Below are 5,892 nucleotides of genomic sequence, written 5' to 3' on the forward strand. Positions count from 1 at the left end.
AGATTTGCGAGATGGATGCTAGGCAACGGCGTTCGAAATCATTTTTGAAAAAGGTTGTTTTTAACATCAAGGCTTCCATTTCCAGTTCTCAACTCTCCACACTTGTTGTTTGATTTCCCCTGCAAGCTGTACCACTTCATGCTTCGACTAGGGTGTGCTCAGGGTGGTATGGCCATAAGCGACGGCTGCTGCAAAGAGAGGGCTATTTAAAGATCAGGCACTCTAATCTCCAGTTCATTATATAAGTAGGGAAGAAAACCCACAAGCTTACAACACCTGGTACTCCCAGGCGGTCTCCCATCCGAGTACTAACCAAGCCCATACCTGCTTAGCTTCTGAGATCAGACGAGATCGGGCATAGCCAGGTTGGTATGGCCGTAAGCGACGGCTGCTGCAAAGAGAGGGCTATTTAAAGACCAGCCAATCTAATCGCCAGTACATTATATAAGAAGGGAAGAAAACCCAAAAGCTTACAGCACTTGGCATTCCTAGGCAGTCTCCCATCCAAGTAGTAACCAGAACCAAACATGCAAAGATTCCGAGATCAGACGAGATCGGGCATAGCCTTTTTTTTTTTTTTTTTTTTTTTTTTTTTATAAATTTCAATCAATAAAATACAATAGATTAAACACAATCATTAGAAAATACAGAAAAGTTTATTTACACATATCTACTTTACACATATTTCCTTTACATAGATAATTTAAAACTTTTTCACTTCCTGGCAGCTTCCACATTAAATAATTTAAAACACAACAAACTTTTGGGGTAAAAACATCATAAAAAGAGTAACATATTTACACCTTTAAAGTACACAAAGTCTTTCAATATATAATTCTGTTTGCCTTTTAAACAGAGTCCAAACATCAAACACATTCTTTTCCTTTTTAGCCACTGTTCTTCTGTCCCATATTGCACTTTTCATTAGCATTACACACAGATTAATGAAACTTTTTTGTTTTGACACTTTTTTTTTCCCAACCAAACATCACAACTCTGTTCCATTCCATTTTCATCCCACTCCTCAGTCACATCTTTAATTAAACATTTACATTTCCTTAAAAATTCCTCTCGCTCTCTACAATATAAAAACATATGTACAATTCCGTCTTCCTCTTCCTTTTCTTCCATTCCTATTTTATTTAAAATAACCTTGGTAAAAACCACTTTATGCCCTATAAAATACTCTAAACATTCAAATTTTGTTTCCACAGATTTCTCCGTCATGTTTCTCCATATACACTTTTTTTTTTTTAATCTTTGAATTTCTGCACCCAGTAACCATTTGCAATCGGCTCTTTAAAAACATCATCTCTAAAAGAACAATAAATCATTTTCAGAGTACATTACTTAAAATCATACAGTTGTTCCCCTAATTTCACAATACATTTCTCTTTTGGCTCTCCTTCCATACTTTCTATTATTTTAATCCACTCTTTGGGTATTGCGCTTTTAATGATTTAACTTTTTTTTCTTGTTCACTGTAATCCTCTTTTGCCTCCTCCATTGCATCCACAATAAAGTGTCGGTAAAAATCCTTCTTTAAATTCATATAAAACATCTCTCACTCTTTTTATCCACACTTCCATCAATTTCTTTAAAAACATTTCTTTGTCTTGTTTTAAAATGTTTTTGTTTAAGAACAGAGGTTGATTTAAAATGTTTTCTATCCCATGTGGATCATACTCAACTTTATCTAAAAATTTTCCCCAGGCACAAAAAAATTTCTCCATAAAACTCTGGTAATCTTTGTCATCCAATTCTTCGTTTTCATCCATAAAATTCCATTTCCATGTTAAAATCCCCACATTTGTTTAAAAAATATTCCATTGTCTTTTTCCATGCTGTTTTGTGTCCCTCATCTAGATATTTAATTTTAATTCTTAGACTATTTTTTTTCTCTGTTCCACATCAATTAATCCCATCCCTCCCTTCCCTGCTTCTCCTATTAATGTACTATATGCAATTCTTGAAGGTTTACTATTCCATAAAAAATCTAAAAAACATTTTGTCAACCTTTTTTTCCACCCACATTGGCATAGCAGTCACATATAAAACATACCACAACTTTGACACCATTAACACATTTAAAATTAATGAAATTAAAATTAATGTCCTCAATTTCCAAAAATGTAACCTTCTTTCAATTCCTCCTATTTCTTCCCACATTTTATCTTTAACATACTTTTCATCTTTTCCCATTAGAACATCTAAACTCCTTCTTTTGTTTCTTTAAACTGAAAAGAATCCGTTAAAACAGTCACTCCTCCAAATCTCATATTGTTTTTTCTTCTTTTATCTTGCCTCCTGCTCCCCTACAAAACAGTCATACTACTTCCATTACTTTATTAACACTCTTTATATCTTTAACTATTATTGTTGTATCATCCGCATATTGAAATATTTTTCCATTTCCCCCACTTCCTTCAATGTTTATCCCTCTTATGTCTTCATTTATTTGTATAGCTAATCCCAATGGTTCTGCAATTAAAGAATATAAAAGTTCTGATAATGGACATCCTTGTCTTATTGACCTAGTAATTTTAAAACATTCAGTTAAAAAAATGTTACATTGTATTCTTGTTATTGCTCCCCTATATAAAATTGTAATCCACTTAAAAAAAAATTCCCCAAACCCATACCTTCTTAAAATTCCAAATAAATATTCATGCTCCACTCTTTCAAAAGCCTTTTCGAAATCCAAACTAATAACATTCTTTTTTTTCATATCTTATTCTATCTATTATTCTTAGAGTTGTGTCCGCTATATCTTCCCTTTAACTCCATACACTTGATTTGTTTCAATTATGGTTGGCATTACCTCTTTCAATCTGTTGGCTAATACTTTTGTTAAAAAATTATAGACCAATTACAATGCTGAATACAGATCTGAAAATTTTGTCTACTTTGTCTCCTTTTCTTTTATATATATCAACTTTATGAATCCCATCCCCATTCTCTGATTCATTTCCTCTTTCTTAAAAATCTCTTCATATACTTTTAAAATAATGGTTAAATAATCTTTAAAAACTATATAAAATTCACTCCCCAAACCATCTATACCTGGACTTTTCTTTTTGTTTAATTCACTTTATTGATCTTTTTATCTCCTCTTTTCTCTTATCTCTTCTTCACACTCTTTTTTGTCTACTTCTGTTGTTTTCATTTGCTTTAGTAACTCCAGTTTCTCTTCTTCCCTCAACCCCTCAGTATTAAACAAGTTCTCATAGTATGCTTTTATTTCTTTTAATATTTCCTCATTTGTTTCCAACACTACACCACTTTTTCCTCTTATTTCTTTAATCATTCCAGTTTCATTTATTTTTTTCTAGATCAAAGAAATATTTTGTACATTTTTCACCCTCCACAGTATATTTAGATTTACTTCATGAGTTCACACTTACATATAATTAGCTGAAATATTATAATGCATATTTGGCGTGCTTATTCTGTCCTCTGCATGCCTGTGCATTGAGCATGCATATACAGATAGCTAAACATTGTAAAGAGATGAAGAGGCTTCAATGACGACTCAGATGATTAAGTAAATTTCTTCTTTACTTGACTTTGTTGAGTGCAATCAAGTTGTTTCTCTCAATCTCGGTTACATTCTTTTCGTGAAACTGCAAAATAAATACAAAATGCTTACTTTACATAAACAAACAAACCCATTCTTAAATTTTTACATTAACATCGCTATATTCCGATAGTTGTTATGTTATCACATGGCGATCCTTTGAATGTACACACAATGCATGTGAAACTGTTAACATGCTTTCAATATATATAAATATGAACATGATCCAACCACAAAGTATATAAAATAGCAAATAAAAATTATAAACTTACAAGCAAAGCTTCTGCAGGGCATTATACAATGAAAAGAAACAGTTTAAAGGAGCTCACGATCTCTCTGCTGCACAGAACGGGAAAAAATGGCTGCTGAGCTCTGCGTGCTTGAAAGCATAACAAATAAAGTTTTATCAAACAGTAGTTGAGCTTAACCTCTGACAAACAACGCCCTCCAGAGGGGAGGAAGGAGTAATGTTACACATGGCATAATACTCCCCGTCTGGTATTAAGTATAAAACCACTCTTAATGTCTGTATTCACATGATAATTTAAGACATAAGCAAAATAACCTCTGTAATAGGTCGTAAAAAAGTTTTAGCAGTTCCATTCTTAGTGACTTTCAGTTCCAGTTTCCTGACTTTGCCATCCGAGTCAACGATAGCTTTGGTGACCAAAGCCATTGGCCATTCATTCCTTTTAACCTGATTATCTTTCAGAAGAACCAGGTCTCCTTCCTTGATATTAGGCTTGTTGTCTTGCCATTTCTTACGGGGCTGAAGGGATGCAATATATTCTCGTCTCCACCTTTCCCAAAATAAGCTGGCAAGATACTGCACTCTTTTCCACTGTTTCCGATACAGATCAGCGCCTTCAAATGGTCCAAGGGGTGTGGATTGAGTGCACACCTTTTGGGAGAGGATCATTGCTGGAGTGAGGAGAAGTGGCGATTCAGGATCGGTAGAAATGGATACGAGAGGTCTTGCATTGACAATAGCACACACTTCAGCCATTAGAGTTGACAACATTTTGTGAGTCAGATGTGAGGAGCTGATTTGAGGAAGCATGGAGTCTAAAATCCGTCTTGCAAGTCCGATCATCCTCTCCCATGCTCCTCCCATGTGGGATGAATGAGGCGGGTTAAAGATCCACTTGCAACCTTCTTCACTAAGGTATTTTGTCATGCTTGTATCTTTGGTAGAGACCGCAAGAATGTTCAGCTCTTTGCATGCTCCCGTGAAATTAGTACCACAGTCAGATCGTATGATCTTTGCCGGTCCTCGAATGGCGAAGAACCGGCGAAGTGCATTAATGAAGCTTGACGTGTCCATTGACTCTATCAGTTCAATATGGATGGCACGCACAGATAAACATGTGAAAATCACTGCCCATCTTTTAATAAAAGCATGACCTCCACGGGTACGGCGTGCTGACACGTTCCAAGGGCCGAACACGTCTAAGCCGACGTTAGTAAAGGGTGGCTCCATGCTGATGCGGTCAGGTGGGAGGTCTGCCATTTTCTGTTCAGCTGTTTTACCTCTTTGTTTGCGGCAAGTGATGCACTTGTTAAGAATGCCATTGATGCGTCTCTTTGCTCCGACTATCCAGAATCCTCCAGTACGGATTGCTCCTTCTGTGAATATTCGACCTTGATGATTTACTTTCTCATGATAATGATTTATTAGGAGGGTTGCTATGTATTTATGGCCGGGAATGATGAGAGGGTGTTTCTCGCTGCTGAGGAGGATGGACTGTTCTAGTCTGCCTCCAATTCTTAGAAGTCCGTCTTCCAGGACTGGGTTCAGCCTCTTGAAGGAACTTTGTTTGGGAATGGCCTTTTCATTCTCCAGACACGCAATTTCTACTTTGTAAGCCTCTCTTTGTACGCATCTGATGATGACATTTTCAGCTTGAGTTAGTATATCGGGTGTGAATGAACTCTCACAACGGTGCCAGCCGTGGCATGTCTTTTCATTGTTTTTGAATGACAATGCAATGTGAACAATTGAAGCTATGGCTCTTTTTAAAGACTTCCAAGAAGAAAATCTTTCGAAGCGGTGAGAACCGAGACCAGGATTAGGGTTTAAACAGGTTGTGGCATGCGTTCGCACCTCCATGTCTGTATCTGGATCAATGAGACTATAGGGAGCCTCTTTCACGGGGATGGATGCTGAATGTTGCAGAAATGGTGGACCAGTGAGCCAATTTGTTTCAGTTAGGCGACACGCAAGTACTGGTCTAGTAGCAACATCAGCAGGGTTTTGTGAGGTTGGAATGTACCGCCACTGCTCTGGGTGAGTAAATTTTCTTTGCACTCTGTTA

The 5,892-nt window shown here is 36.4% G+C and overlaps 1 non-coding gene across 1 annotated transcript; it reads right to left on the reverse strand.

Annotated features, from left to right (window-relative positions):
- Positions 1-264: 264 nt before the first annotated feature.
- Positions 265-383, reverse strand: LOC128005423 (5S ribosomal RNA). The gene has a single exon (XR_008178075.1). It is a non-coding gene; the product is annotated as a 5S ribosomal RNA (ribosomal RNA).
- Between the last annotated feature and the right edge of the window lie 5,509 nt (positions 384-5,892).

Source organism: Carassius gibelio, chromosome B22, assembly GCF_023724105.1.
Source record: "Carassius gibelio isolate Cgi1373 ecotype wild population from Czech Republic chromosome B22, carGib1.2-hapl.c, whole genome shotgun sequence".
Lineage (NCBI taxonomy): Eukaryota > Metazoa > Chordata > Actinopteri > Cypriniformes > Cyprinidae > Carassius > Carassius gibelio.